The sequence below is a fragment of the Aythya ferina genome (genome assembly GCF_964211825.1).
Source record: "Aythya ferina genome assembly, chromosome: 1".
In the NCBI taxonomy this organism is placed as follows: domain Eukaryota; kingdom Metazoa; phylum Chordata; class Aves; order Anseriformes; family Anatidae; genus Aythya; species Aythya ferina.
Genome location: NC_140296.1, coordinates 1,672,842 through 1,687,707, shown reverse-complemented (window position 1 = coordinate 1,687,707; position 14,866 = coordinate 1,672,842). Strand labels below are relative to the sequence as shown.

The 14,866-nt window shown below is 49.3% G+C and overlaps 1 protein-coding gene across 4 annotated transcripts in view; it reads right to left on the bottom strand.

The window, feature by feature from the left end:
• FAM168A (family with sequence similarity 168 member A) overlaps nucleotides 1-12,431 on the bottom strand; it is a 171,314-nt gene extending 158,883 nt beyond the window's left edge. For 2 of the 4 annotated variants that reach the window (XM_084494652.1, XM_084494656.1), the window contains exon 1: nucleotides 12,330-12,431. The gene's annotated coding sequence lies outside the window, so the exon portion shown is untranslated. Of the gene's footprint in view, nucleotides 1-3,492; nucleotides 3,628-9,325; nucleotides 9,439-12,329 lie in introns of those variants that run through there. The other 2 variants (XM_084494653.1, XM_084494654.1) reach the window with 2 other exon arrangements.
• Between the last annotated feature and the right edge of the window lie 2,435 nt (nucleotides 12,432-14,866).

The following is a 14,866-nucleotide window of genomic DNA, read 5'->3' as shown; positions in this document are numbered from 1 at the left end:
GCAGGCAGAAGCAGAATAAGAAGCAGAATAAGAAGGTGAAATCACAGAAAGGCCAGATAAAAACCCAAAACCGCTAGAGAGAGAGACGCCACTCCTCTCAGTTGCCACCGGAGGAAGGAAACGCAGCGATCCCTAAGCCCCACAGCTTATCTTGATAGCCAGCAAGTCCTGATAACACCGAGAAAAACATATTCCAGAATCAATTCCCCCCCCCCCAGCCCCAGGAGAAAACTCTGCTGAAGCCCTCGCAGATTTAAAACCAAGATTGTCAACCCAGTAAGCCCCGGATAATCTTGACTGCCAGCACAATCCCGGGGAAAGAGGTCTCCCGAGCAGATAAGATTCAAATCGAGAGTTTCGCAGATCAAAGGCGGCGGCAGCCTGAATTGGAAACCAAAAGGAGCAAGGCAGCAGGACAGACTCTGCAGCGCTGGCACGAGGCATCTTCTGCAAGAGCCATCTCCTTGCCAGCGGAGCATATTCGGCACTATTTAAAAATCTGTGCAAAATTTAAGAGAAAAAGTCCATAAAAAGCACACTGGAGGACCCCAACCAGGTGACCACAACCAAGATTTCCTTTCTTTTGATTCCTGGAGGAGGAGGGAAGCCGTCGCTGTGGGTATCAGGGCACCTCCAACGTTTCCTTTATCCCTTGCTGTCCCATTTGGGCAGGGCAGACACCGTCACCCCTTCCTGCCATAACCCGAACGGGAAAGCAAAGCACCAGGCTCCTCAAAACCCGTTTTGCCCAGCAAATCTCCACTGAAAACAATTTTGGATGAAAAAGTTAAAGCTAAAGAGGCCGGCCAGAAACCAGCCTGGACAAAAAAAGCTTCCTAGGGGCTGAACACCAGAATGTGAGGCTTTGTTTTGGTAGAGAAGGAAATAAGGCAAGGCACGGAGAGAGGAGAGAACACGCACGCTGTCAGGCGTGCTGCCACGGCCAGGAACACCAACAAAGAGCATCAGGAAAGCACGAGGAAGGCAAGGACAGCCAGAGAAACACCCGTGGTGTCAGGCACAGAAGCAGCGTGCGTGTACATGTGTGCTTAGTGTGTTTAGTGCTGGCAGGAAAAAAAAAACGACCTTGGAAAACCAAGAGCAAAATCTTCTCCTGCTGCTCGATTCAGGCCGGGCTCGGAGAAGCCAGCCTCTGCAAACGGCCTCTGTGAATCAGCAAGATTGCCTCCAAGAAATACCTGACTGTCATCGATTTCCTCCCTCGACAGACGACCCCAAATATTGGCTAATCGCTCTGGTCGAAAGAAGGAAGCGTTCAGGCCGGGGCCAGCAGCTCTGCATCAGCTGGAACCGAGCAGATGAGAAAAAAATATATATATTTATCTATTTCAAGGATCCTGGAAAAGAACCGAAAAGGAAAGTCTTAAGTCAAGGTTTGGCAGTCTTTCGACGGTGCCGTGCCAGACTTTTTTTTTCCTTCCCCATGCTCCAGCTGAAGCGTGCCAAAAGAAACCTAGCAGGAGCTGGGAGAAGCTGCCTCCCGAGAGGGTGGGAATCTGCTCGGCAATGGCATCTTGTTCTCGTGCACCACCACGGCTTTTGCTGAGCAGGGAGCTCGGGGAGGCTGAGGAATCGCAACTTGAGGCTGCTGAAGCATCCACTGCTGCCTGCAAGAGAAGGCAAAGAAAAAAAGGCAAAAGAAATGAAGAAGCGATGAGGATGTTGGGGTGTGAGAGACTGAAGCATACCGCAGGGAACACGGGGATCATGAAGTGCAGAGCCAGCATCTCTCCGACTAGAAAGACACCTTCCCGGAGGAAACTGCTGATGCATCCAGGAAAGGAAGGAACTGAACGCGAGAGAAGGACACGGAAGGAGAAACGAGGCTCAAAGTCAGAGGGTCTGTAAAGAAAACGCATTTTCTGTTGCTATATATGGATGCAAGGGCTCTGAGTAACAAGAGGGAACGAAGAACGAATACATTTCTGCCTGGCAGATAGAAAAAAAATGAAATCTGGTGAGATGGATGTGACCAGACTTGAAAATCAGGAGTTCAGACGCAAAAAAAAGAAGTGGTGGCTGCAGTGTACCTCCAAAAGAGGAAAGAAAAAAAAAAAAAAAAGGCTTACCTCCTCTTTAATTGAGATTGAAGTTGAAATCTGTGATGACCACAAACTGAAATGAATTTCTGGAGGATCTCAGCAGAAATTCAGCGTGCTAGGAGCCCAGGAGGAGGCTGTGGGATGGGACTCCTCAGGCACAGAAGCAAGGGGTAACAGAGACGTGGGGTTACGGAGGAGACAGAAGGGGTACGAAGCCTCGTGCAGCACTTAATTACACACGACTCGTTTCCAGAAATGATCGGTGACATTTTACGTATCACGACTGAATCCAAACGCAAAGGAACCGGTTGGGACCTCGTTACAGCCCATAAAGCTGCGGTGATCGCTGAGCTGGAAGCCTCGAGAGCCGAGGAGAAGAGCAGGGCTTGCGTTTCAGCAGGGCTGCGCCCAGTAATTCAATCAGGGCTTCAGAACGTCCTGATTTAAATAATTGATTTTCAACTCGTCTGACGTTTGTACTTTGCGGTTATCACCCTCATGAAATATCAACAGAATGAAAAGAGGCGTCACTTCGGAGACGTTGATTTGGCACAAATATAACTCCGCGGAGGAGAAATTAAGGAATTTGCATATAGATGATCCACTTCTGGTCGCTCGCAAACCCTCCAAGTGCTTTTGGGATCAAAAAAGGAAACAGCGACGTAGCCGAGCTCTGAAAAGCTTCGAAAGCAAATTAGAGATTTAACCCTCCCTGCAATCAATGGAAAGATACAAGAGGAATTATGAAGTAATCTGTATAGAAGCAGCTACGGGACACGATGAAATGGGTACATCGAGATCAAACTGTGCCAAAGCAAAACGGCCAGGTCCAAGTCGATAAAAAAAAACAGTGCAGGAGCTGGGCACAAGGTGCAGGTGGAGAAAAACAACCAGAAAATAACTTAAAGAGGGTATATGGGATCACAAATTGATATAAGTCAACGATACAACGGGTTTGCAAAAAAGGGAGGAGGCATTTCAAGTTGTTTTAGTAGCAATAGGTGGAAAAATAGCATCGCTTTATTTTGGATAATGCTGACAAGGCAGCAGAGTGCTGATTGCACGTACAGAGGGAACCAAAGAGAGGAAAGCAGCAGAAATATGGCGAGATTTAGAAGCGACACGACCCCTGAGAGCAGGCTCCGCTCAGCCTAGATGGAAGAAAGCTGAGGGAGAACTCAGCACGCGTCCAGGGGCAGCAGGGGAGCCGGGTTATTTCTCACGTCCTCGGGAGCGAAGAGGCTGAATTTGCCAGAGAAACACTGCCAAGTGGAAAAGCTTTTCACGAAACCGGCAGCCAAGCGACAACTACCATCCATCTGAGGAGGCTGGAGTGCCTTCTAAACTTTTATTTTAAGGAAAAATTAGAGAAACACCCATTAGGGGTGCTCTAGAGAGATGCTAGCTTGCCTTGAGGACGAGAACATACCAGGAAGTCTTGCGAGTGCTCTACCAGCTCCACGATTCAATGACAAGAAGTGTCTTGGACTCAGGATGGGTCACCTGAGAGCCCTCAAGGAGTCCTCCAGTTTCTGAGGCCCTGACGGTTCTTCTTCAGCCTTTTCTGGAAGGTGGAAGAAAGCTCAAAGTTGATAATACCCCTCAGAAGAGGGCAAAAAGTTGACTTGAGTAACTCAGAGGTAGCCAGCCATCAGCTCTGGACAAAGCAAAGGGAAAGCAAATCAAACTTGATCTAGAATTCGAAAGAACAGGAACAAAATTCATGGCAGTCAACACGATGTTATGGAAAATAGGTCTTGGGGAAAAAAAAGATGATTTTATCCTTAGTTGAGATTCAAAATTGGGTGGCTAAAGGCAATCGCTGCAATGCAACAAGCTTTTGTTGAGCGTTTTGATTAAAAAATGAGCACTGCACTGTGTCAACGCAGCGTGCTACGTGGGCTTCGAGTTGGCCACCCGACAGATCACTGAAAGCAGCCACCCGTGGAAAATCGCCACCAAAATTAGCTGCAGAAAGGGTCTGTGGGGCTCGATAAAGAGCCCGGTGATGTTCAGAGGTCCGCTATTGATCTGGAAAATTATTTCAGGCATAAAAGAAGCAATCTTGCCTCCGCAGATTGCTCGGGTAAGAGTCCCCTCACGGGAACGTTGCAGAGGCAGCTCACGATTTAAATGGGATCGTGAAAAACGAGCAGGGTGCAATGAGCATTTAAGGACCGCAGAGAGCCCCGGGGAGCCCCACGCATTTATCTGGCCCAAAATAAAAGCTGAAAGGCCACTTGGTTAGGGAGTTCGGGGTTCTCTCCAAAGGGAAAAGCTACTGGGTATCGAAGGACCTTTTAATTTAGCCCAAAAAAGGCTTTTGAGAGCAGTAGTTGGAAAGTAATTCAATTTAGACCTCGTTTTTTTAATCAGAGAGAGTACTTAATTGCTGAAAATACACCAGGAGAAGTGGCGGGTTCTTCACGACCTGACGTCTTCAAACCAAAATGAGACAGGAGCCCAAAATATGGTTACTGTGAGGGAAAACCTAAGGATTTGTGGTTTTTAGGAGGCCAGTCCAACCTGAGCTAGCCCGTCCGTATAATATCAGCATGAAAAACCTTCCAAAAAGCTGGGACAGAAGGAGCCTTACGCGCTTCCAAAATGAGGGCTTTGGTTGACGAGCCAGCAAAGCTCTAGGTAGGACTGATCTGCAAAGCTTCAAGCCATTTAAGATGTTATTTCTTGATGGTAACTCTAACAATCATGTACAGAAAATCAAATGTTTGGCTAAACCTCCAGGAATTGAGAAAGAAAAGCTAAAACTTACGGAATTGGGTATTTATTGATTTATTGAGCTTCCCCATGAGAATTCTCGGCCACACAGCAAAGCTCAGCAGCGGGGGAAAAAGGGAAAAAGGGAAAAAGGGAAAAAGGGAAAAAGGGAAAAAGGGAAAAAGGGAAAAAGGGAAAAAGGGAAAAAGGGAAAAAGGGAAAAAGGGAAAAAGGGAAAAAGGGAAAAAGGGAAAAAGGGAAAAAGGGAAAAAGGGAAAAAGGGAAAAAGGGAAAAAGGGAAAAAGGGAAAAAGGGAAAAAGGGAAAAAGGGAAAAAGGGAAAAAGGGAAAAAGGGAAAAAGGGAAAAAGGGAAAAAGGGAAAAAGGGAAAAAGGGAAAAAGGGAAAAAGGGAAAAAGGGAAAAAGGGAAAAAGGGAAAAAGGGAAAAAGGGAAAAAGGGAAAAAGGGAAAAAGGGAAAAAGGGAAAAAGGGAAAAAGGGAAAAAGGGAAAAAGGGAAAAAGGGAAAAAGGGAAAAAGGGAAAAAGGGAAAAAGGGAAAAAGGGAAAAAGGGAAAAAGGGAAAAAGGGAAAAAGGGAAAAAGGGAAAAAGGGAAAAAGGGAAAAAGGGAAAAAGGGAAAAAGGGAAAAAGGGAAAAAGGGAAAAAGGGAAAAAGGGAAAAAGGGAAAAAGGGAAAAAGGGAAAAAGGGAAAAAGGGAAAAAGGGAAAAAGGGAAAAAGGGAAAAAGGGAAAAAGGGAAAAAGGGAAAAAGGGAAAAAGGGAAAAAGGGAAAAAGGGAAAAAGGGAAAAAGGGAAAAAGGGAAAAAGGGAAAAAGGGAAAAAGGGAAAAAGGGAAAAAGGGAAAAAGGGAAAAAGGGAAAAAGGGAAAAAGGGAAAAAGGGAAAAAGGGAAAAAGGGAAAAAGGGAAAAAGGGAAAAAGGGAAAAAGGGAAAAAGGGAAAAAGGGAAAAAGGGAAAAAGGGAAAAAGGGAAAAAGGGAAAAAGGGAAAAAGGGAAAAAGGGAAAAAGGGAAAAAGGGAAAAAGGGAAAAAGGGAAAAAGGGAAAAAGGGAAAAAGGGAAAAAGGGAAAAAGGGAAAAAGGGAAAAAGGGAAAAAGGGAAAAAGGGAAAAAGGGAAAAAGGGAAAAAGGGAAAAAGGGAAAAAGGGAAAAAGGGAAAAAGGGAAAAAGGGAAAAAGGGAAAAAGGGAAAAAGGGAAAAAGGGAAAAAGGGAAAAAGGGAAAAAGGGATTTCTCCACTTTACAGCACTGCATTTTAAGACTCTGAATATTCCCTGTTGTGAATGTAAGATGAATCGAGGGCAAACTCGGGCTCCAACCAACGCACTGGATGTCCTTTAACTGGGAATTATATTTTGTGCCTATACTGCACAACGCCGGGCCTGGGAAACGCGTGGAATACGCTGCAGTTCTCACAAAAGCCTTTAAAGGTCTTATTAAGTTACGACGTGCCTACACAGGAAGCTAAAGCAAGTAATTTGCAGAATAAACGACCAGAGGATAAACGTTCACATGGGAAACATTTCATTCCGTAAAATGGAATAAATAACTCCTTTCATAAATACCATTTATTCCAAAGTAATTGCACTCTGAATTCTCCCAAGCTTAATTCAGGATATTTTCAACAGGGATAAGCCCTCGGAGCTTTCCAGTCTGTGTAGACATCACGTTCATCTTGGTTGAAAGATCAGCAAGAGTATTGAGTGATCTTCCTCGGCCACCTGACGGGCAGGACAAACCCAAAAGGTTCTTGGAGACCTCTTCCAGTTAGCAGCAGCATCTCAAGAGAGGGGTTAAGCCAAGCTTAAAACGTCTAGGGACGTTTAACGTGGCCATTTGTCAGGAATCACTTCCCCATCTGCCTTCTCCATGAATAAAAACCCGAGTTGTCTCGTATATAAAATACATACGGAGAGATGGAGGGTGCAGGTAGGTCCAAAATCTTGCACTGAACAGGATGGCCCGGAGAACTGGAGCTGAATTAATCGTTGGAGAGCCAGAAAATATCAGAAATTGGTTGGGACTAACCGTGGAAATCCGCTCATCCCTCATGAACGTGAGCTGTAGGGCGATGGTTGGACCAGATGATCCCAAAGGTCTTTTCCAACCTTCGTGATTCTGTGACTCAAACACTCAAATATAAAGAACCGAAAGGAAAAGAGGAAAAGGGAGACTTTGCCCTGAATTCCTCACCAGTCCTCATCATCCATTTCCAACATAAAACATGGTAACGTCCATATTTCGATCGTATTTAGGGAGCTGTGTACCTAACCCCCAAAAACATTAAAGCTCAGAGGCCGTGCTTTAATTCCTGACAGGCAATCAGCACAGCCTGATGCCACAAAAGAGCCAGATCTTTTTTGATTAAGTTCAATGGAAAATTAGAAGCTAGGAAATAAAAAAAAAAAGAAACTGCAGAACCCAAGATGCTGTAGCCCGTTTTAACTTTTGCTGCAGTCTGCAGTCTTCATCCATTTTATCACAGAATTAGACATGCCCAGTAGACACAATGGCATCTATTCCTCCCTTGCTTCCCTTTTTCTCTCCTGAAACACTCTGAGCTTGCCTTCGATAATCCTCCCAAATCTCTCCCCCTTGCGAAGACAAGGAAGCCAGAAATTTTCAGGCTGCAACCATCCTTCAACCTTAAGCTGCCTATTGAGCAAGTTATCATAAGAAAGCCACGATAAACCCCATTTTTCTGCTCTGCCTGCTCGTTTCCCCACCTGCCAGCTCTCCAGGTGACCATTTCACTCAAAAAGACAAAAAAAAGAAAGGAAAGAGGACAGCCAAACGCAAATCAGCATCTCCAGCAGAGGAATGGGGCACGTTCCTTGAGCTTTCACCAATCCTACAGCGATAATTTTCCACCTGGGTTGCTGTGGAGTGCCACCAGGCCTGCAGATTTCCTCCCAGAAAGCACAAAGTCCCTCGAAATTCAGGGATTTCGGCACATCCGTACCAAACAACGCTCAGGGCTTCTTCAAAAAATGATTCAAGACCCAGTCACGCTGCGAGGAAGCCGATGGATCTCCGTCATCCCCAGCAGAGCCTCGTTCCCTGCGTGCCTCTTTGAAAGAGAAATATCACATCATCATCACCACCATCATCGCTTCCCCCCCCGGAGCTCCACCAGGAAGGAGAGAAGACACACCAGAAAGCTGGAAATGACTCAGATTTGGGCGTTCGTGTTCCTGCTTGGAGCCCGAGACACAAAAAAAAAGAAAGGAGAGGTTTGGTTTTCAAAACTGGTTCGTGCTCAGAGCTCCCACAGCTTCCAGGGGATCTGATAAAGGCCCTGTGTACCTCCTAAATAGGATCCCTGACTGGGATTGTAGGTAAGGGTCTGGGATTTTTGCTTCAGAAACCCACGGCAAAGCAGGCATGAGACGCAAAAAAAATCCCTGAAAATTCCCAGCTTTTTCTTTTGCTGGTGATTCCAACCAACAAGAGCTAAAACAACGGATCCAGATCAAAATCACCCACCCAGTGAAGCAAAACATCAATACATCAGCACACAATAACACAAAATATATGCCCTGTATATGTTCTTCTAAAAATCAACAAGACTAGCACGCATTTCCTATCAATTTTTACACAAAACCCTTTAACCACCACCTCCAGAACACCTCCAGCTCCTCCCCAGGCGCTCAGGACTTCTCTTCCACCAAATTTCCCTACACAGCCCCTGCCTCTTGGTTTGGCAAAGGGCTCCAAACATCGCAGAGCTGCCCAGGATGCCAGAAAAAATACAAGGAGAAGCGTTATCACCTGCAGTCCCTCGGTAGAAGCCCAGATTTGACTCTTTGCCTTCTTTACCAAGAAGGTAGAGCCATTCAGACACCTCTGGAGAACTGCATCTGTTTCGCTGACAGGCAACGGAGTCCTGTGGAAATAATGCTTGAAAATTTATTCCCAGTTCTAAACAGGGATGGATTAAGCCAACAGTTTTTAATTCGAGGAGTTAAGGGCAAAAAAAATGGTTAGGTGGATTATTTGTTTTCACGGAAACAAAATCTTCATCTGTTTTATTGAACAACCCCACGAGGGCGTGCAGCAACCTGGGAACACCAGGAGAGATTCGTTGGCTGAAATCAGCAGAAAACTGTCTGGGTAAGTTTGAAAAATACCATAAAATAGAACTTTTCTCCTTAAATCTCTCTGGATCCAAGGCTTTTGGGGGCAGAACATGAATGACGACCTTTGAGCAGCAAAACGTAGCCTTGTTGATAAGGTGATGGTAAATTAAGAAATGAGACTGATGCATCTAAGGCACGTGGTGGCCAGAACCTCTCCTTCCCAGCCAGCTTTTTCTTGGAATCACGATCTCACCTCGAGTAAAGGAAAGCCAGCACCGTGGCATCAAAATTATGTTGGTTTTTGCACCAGTTTTTTGTGCTTTTCTAGCTCCTGAACTCAACGCCGGGGTCAATCCTGAGCAGGCTGGTTAATAAGTTGGTTTTTGAGGGGTCCCTTTTGTCACACCAGCATCTGGAGGAGGAGATGGGCTCGCCGTGGTGTTTCTCTCACCTTGTGATCCCCCGGCTCAGCCATCCGAAGGGGTTTCCTGCCACCAGGCAGCGTGCAGGACACGAGCAGAGGCAGTCCCTCGCTGCAATCCACGGCCCAGAAAAGAAGAGTTTAAGGAGAGGCTTTTCTGAATTACAGAGGAAACAGAAAGTACACAGAGCACTTGTGCTGCGGAAAAGGAAATCAGGGCCTCTGCGGATACAATCAAGCCCAAAAGGCATGACTGGAAGACAAATGAAAGCCGGAGCCCAGGCTGAAGGGAAGAGAGGGCTCGGAAAGGAAGAAATAAAAATTGTATTTCCCTTTGGACAACCTCATCAGCTCCTGCTCGCGACTGGCTGGAAATCAGCAGAGAGTTGAGGGGTGGAAACGGGAAGGTTTCTTACCACGGGAGGCACAAAGGTCTCAGTCCTCCGCCAGCTTGACCCAAAGCTGGGCCGTGTCCGTGCCAGCGCTGCCAAATTCAGCAGCAGAGGGGACTGGGTGAGCCCAAAAAGTGCCCCAGCCCTTCCTCAGAGCACGGTCGAGGCCAATCCATGAGTGTCACACCCACAGCACCCCAAAATCAGGCATTAACCCGGGCTAAACACACACCTCCCGTACCGACAGCAGGCGTTTGAGCACTCAGGCATCCAAAGGGAGGCTTCTGAGCTCCTCCAGACAGCTCAGATAATTCAATTTAGACACAATTGAATTAGGGTTTTAATTACGCTTTCAGCTGAGATACAGGAGGCCTTCAACAGAAGTGCTTCTGCGAAGCATTTTCACCTGCCCGAGGAGCGATTTGGAAGCGGCAGCAGCAGCAGCACCTTCCTCCTGCTTTCCCCGTGACCTCTGCGGTGGGTTGCCGAAATCGGGGGGGATTTCGATAACCTAGCTGCGAAGATAAACTTTAAAAACCACCCCAAGGGCACTCACAGGATTTTGGGGTGCGTCATTTCGGCGTCCCGCCCCGTGAGATGTCTCCTATGATCGAACAGATCCCAAAAAAAAAAACCCTCACAGTCTTGCTTCTCCCACCCCTTCGCTCCGAAAAATGGTCAACGTTGCCTTTTGTTAAAAAAATACAGATTAAAATGCAAAAAGTAGGCAAGTAGATATTTGCAACTTCCAGAAGAAATTCAGATTTAATGTATATTTTGTCTAAAAAATACACAGCCAACTATTATCAGTCTTTTTAACGACTAGCAGGGATAAATACCCAGCACACAGTTGTGGAGGGGGGGGTTGTTTTCATGTCCTCAGCCATCAAGGTGCAGACAAGCCCAGAAATTGTTAAAATTCAACATCAGAAAGAAATATTTTTTAAAAAAAAGCATCGGATCTCCCAGCTTTGGTTCCTTTTTCTTTACCTCCCTACTCGATTTGAGCCCTAATCGACGACCACTTCACGGTTAACGTCTCCCGAAATCGTGCGGGTCCAGCAAAACGTTTCCCTAAAGACGTTTCCATCGCCCTGGTTGCTGCTCGTAAAGAAATAAATAAAGCTCCAGCTTCCTCCATCCCTATTTAGGGGCGAGAACCAACACACGGCTGCATCCCAAAGCATATTTGGATTAAAAGACAAACGGAATCGCGTGGGGTTTCTCTCTGGTTGGCACAACGTGCCTTTGTCCAGGAAATAAATAATAATAAAATTAAAAATAAAAGCACTCGACCTGCTCGATTTTTTACATTTGATGGAATTCAGCACCAAAAAAATGCTTTCTGAATGGAATTTGGTGTACGGGAATACGAGGCACAACCCGAGAGCTTGTCACCGTGAGGAACGGAAAGGAAAAGAAAAAAAAAAGGGAGAAAAATGGAAAATAAATAAATAAAATCTAACATATTCCAACACCTTTATCGATAAGGGATATTTCTCTCGTTTCCACATCTCAAAGCTCCTCTGCTCAGCACCTCCCCGGTGTCATTAACCCCAACTCAAGCGCACACCACGACGCCAGGCACCGAGCGCTGAAGCAACGATCCCGAAGGAGAAAAAAACCCCAAACCTTCCCCAAAAAAGAAGCACAATCCCCTACCTATATCCTACGGGCACAAAACCTTCCTGGCCTCGCGTCTCGCTGCCCTGCAGGCTAAGGACGTCCTGCGGCGATGTCCCCAACGTGTCACCCCCGTGGTGGCGTCACGGGAGCCCCAAAACCTCGGCAAGGAGCTCGGAGAGGAGCATCAGCGGCGCTCCCGGCGAGCCCCTCGGGGTGATTTTAAGAAGCTGGGAGCATCCCACAGCCTGCCCGAATCACCCAGCGGTGCCGACATCCCGAACCCAAATTATGGGGTCCAAACGGGGCTGGGCACATCCACAAACCAAGGCGAGAACCCCCCCAGCACGAGGGGAAGAGGCGAAATTTGGCTTGGACCCTGCTGGGGACGGGAATCCCAGCAGGGTTTTGCTGGGGTAAACCAGGGCTGCCCCCCAGCACCCTTGGGTGCCCCCTGCACCCTCATAGGTGCCCTCAGCACCCCCTTGGGTGCCCCCCCAGCCCCTCTGGGTGCCCTCAGCACCCTCATGGGTACCCCTAGTACCCCCTTGGGTGCTCTCCAGCCCCCTTGGGTGCCCTCAGCACCCCCTTAGGTGCCCCCCAACCCCCTCAGCACCCCCTTAGGTGCCCCCCCAGCCCCCTTGGGTGCCCCCAGCACCCCTTTAGGTGCCCCCAGCACCCCATCAGGTGCCCTCCAGCCCCTTTGGGTGCCCTCAGCACCCCCTTGGGTGCCCCCAGCACCCCTTAACCCCCCCCAAGCACCCTTGGGTGCTGTCCCCGGCTGCTGCTGACCCCGTTTTGCCCCTTTCTGGCCCCAAACCCCTCACAGCCCCCAAACCCAATTCCTCCCCCCTCACCACGTCCCCCCTCACCCCATATCGCCCCCCTCACCCCATATCGCCCCCCCCACCTCATCCTCACCCCTCCCCTCCCCCACCTCTCCCCCCCTCGCCTCAGGACTCGCCTCAGGGGGGAGGGGGGGTCCCCTCCCTGTGTCCCCCCCCCTCCCCAAATCTCACCTGCGGCTTCTCCCTCCCCGGCTCCCGCTGCCTCCGCGGCGCCTCCTGCCTCTGCCCGCAGCCGCTGAGGGGAGGAGGGGGCGGCGGCGGCAGGCGGGGACCGAAAAAAAAAAAAAAAAAAAAAAAAAAAAAAAAAAAAAAAGGGGGGGGGCGAACCGCAGCGGGACCGTTACCGCCGCCTCCCGGACTACAACTCCCGGCATGCCCCGCGCGCCGCGGGCGCTGCCCGCCTGCCGGCCGCCCGCCGCGGGGCACCATGGGTAGCGTAGTCCCGGCGCGGGTAGACGTGAGGAGGGGGGAGGTGGGGAGGCGCGGTGCTTGATGGGAGGTGTAGTGCGGAGAGTGGGGGGTGAAGCGAGGCTTGCCGGGATTTGTAGTTCCGTGGGGCATGCTGGGGGTTGTAGTTCAAGGGGGGGGGGAGGCCGCTGAGGGTGGCCGGGCTGTGAGGGGCCCCGTCAGGCCGGGACCCATCACCCACAGCCCCCCGGGCAGCCTCAGTGAGCCCGGCTCGGCCCGGCCCGGTTCATAGGGAGGCCGGGCAGGCTTGTAAAGGCGTGTAAAATCAAGTAGAAGCATAAAATAAAGAGGAAAAGTGTGTTTTGAACCCCCCCGTGCGGCGGTTAGCCCGCATCGCCTCATGCGGGGAGAGCCCTGAGGGGGGGGGAGAGCTGAGGGGAAGGGGAGGGGGGGGGGTCTCGTGCCTGGGGGAGCGGGCACCAATAAATAAATAAATAAATAAACAAACAAATCAATCAATAAATAAACAAATAAATCAATAAATAATCAAATAAATCCTTTTAGGAAGGACCAGCAGCACCGGTGCAGTGCATCCCCATCACACAGCACCCCAGTACTCAGCACCCCGCTTTTAGGGCCAGAGCACTTTCCTACATACAAAACAAAAAAAAAAAACACAAACACAAACACAAAACACAAACGCAAAACGCTTTTTGGCAAGTGCTGGCATGCAGGAGGTGGGAAATGAAGTCCCTGCAGGTCAACACCTGCCTCAGGACCCCAGTGCAGGGACTGTGGTGCCGTAGGGGGATGTCCCCGTCCCTGTCCCCGTGTCCTGCCCAAAGCTCCCAGTCCTCCCAAAATGTCCCTTCACAGGATTTTGGTCTGGGGTGATGCTGAGTGTTGTATCAAAGCAGCACCCAGTGGGATATGGGGGCTCATAAACAGCACACTATGGGCGCACATAGGTTTTATTCACTCCCAGTTACTGACCTGTCCCAACATACAGAATCCCAGAGTCATTAGGGTTGGAAAAGCCCTCCAAAATCATCTGGTCCAACCACCAATGTCACCACCAAGCCCTGTCCCCAAGCACCACGTCCAACCTCTCCTTGAACACCCCCAGGGACGGGGACTCCCCCACCTCCCTGGGCAACCCGTCCCAAGGCCTGACCGCTCTTGCTGAGCAGAAATGTCTCCTCATTGCCAACCTGAGCCTCCCCTGGCACAACTCGAGGCCGTTCCCTCTGCTCCTGGCCCTGCTTCCCTGTGAGCAGAGGCTCCAGGGCCTCGATGTCCTTCTGGCAGTGAGGGGCCCAAAGCTGAACCCAGCACTCGAGGGGCGGCCTCACCAGGGGGACGAGCACCTCAGCTCGGTGCCATACACAAACTTACTGAGGGTGCACTCAGTTCCCTCATCCAAATCACCTATAAAGGTATGTGACAAAAAAAAAAAAGCAAATATTGCAGTGTCCTGGCCTCACCGAGGTCCTCAGGCCCATTCCCATCCCCTCCTCACCTGCCCAAGGGCTCCTGGGGGGCCACAAGGAGGCTGAGGCGAAATCTGAGGGTGCAAAGAGCCGACACAAAGGCGATTCCACAAGGGACGACGTCCCAATCTCTCCCTGCTCCTTCACTGCTCCACTTGGTCGTGTGAGATGTGTGAACAGTTTCAGAAATCCCTCGTTTTACACCCAAAACTCCAAGCATCGCTAACGCAGCCCCGGGCGCCTCCTGGGAGCCTACCTGGAGGTAGCGCAAGCTGGAAGTCTCCAAGTGGGTTTCTCCTAATTAGCTCCACCTGATTAGTACAAAAATTTGGGCAAAGCCACGCTTTGGTCCTCCTCCACAAGCATTTGAGGCTGTTTCCACACTGCATCCCACAGCCACCTCCCTTCTCCCACCCTCCCAGCTTTGCCAGCTGTAAAGAAAAACAACCCCTTAAAGTCCCCAAATCACCATTTCCAGCCAGCGTGCCCCAAATTTATCCCAGGCAGATCAAAAATAACACCAAAAAATAGACATTTTGCAACAAAAATAAATAAATCATCCCCCCCAAATCCTGCACCACCACCGTGTTCGCCCCCAGAGGAAAGCTGAGCGATTCGGGGAGGTTTTTATGGCCTTGCTTTTGGTTTTAAGGTCCCAATGCCTGCCATGGCATCCTGCTGCATTGATTTTTTTGCTCCCTGCAGGTTTTATTTCTGCTCTTTTCCACCTTTTTTTTGTCTCTTCTCGGAATAAACTTCTCTCCTCTTCCAGCCAGCTGGGCGCTGCAGCCAGCCAGAAGCCATTAGGGC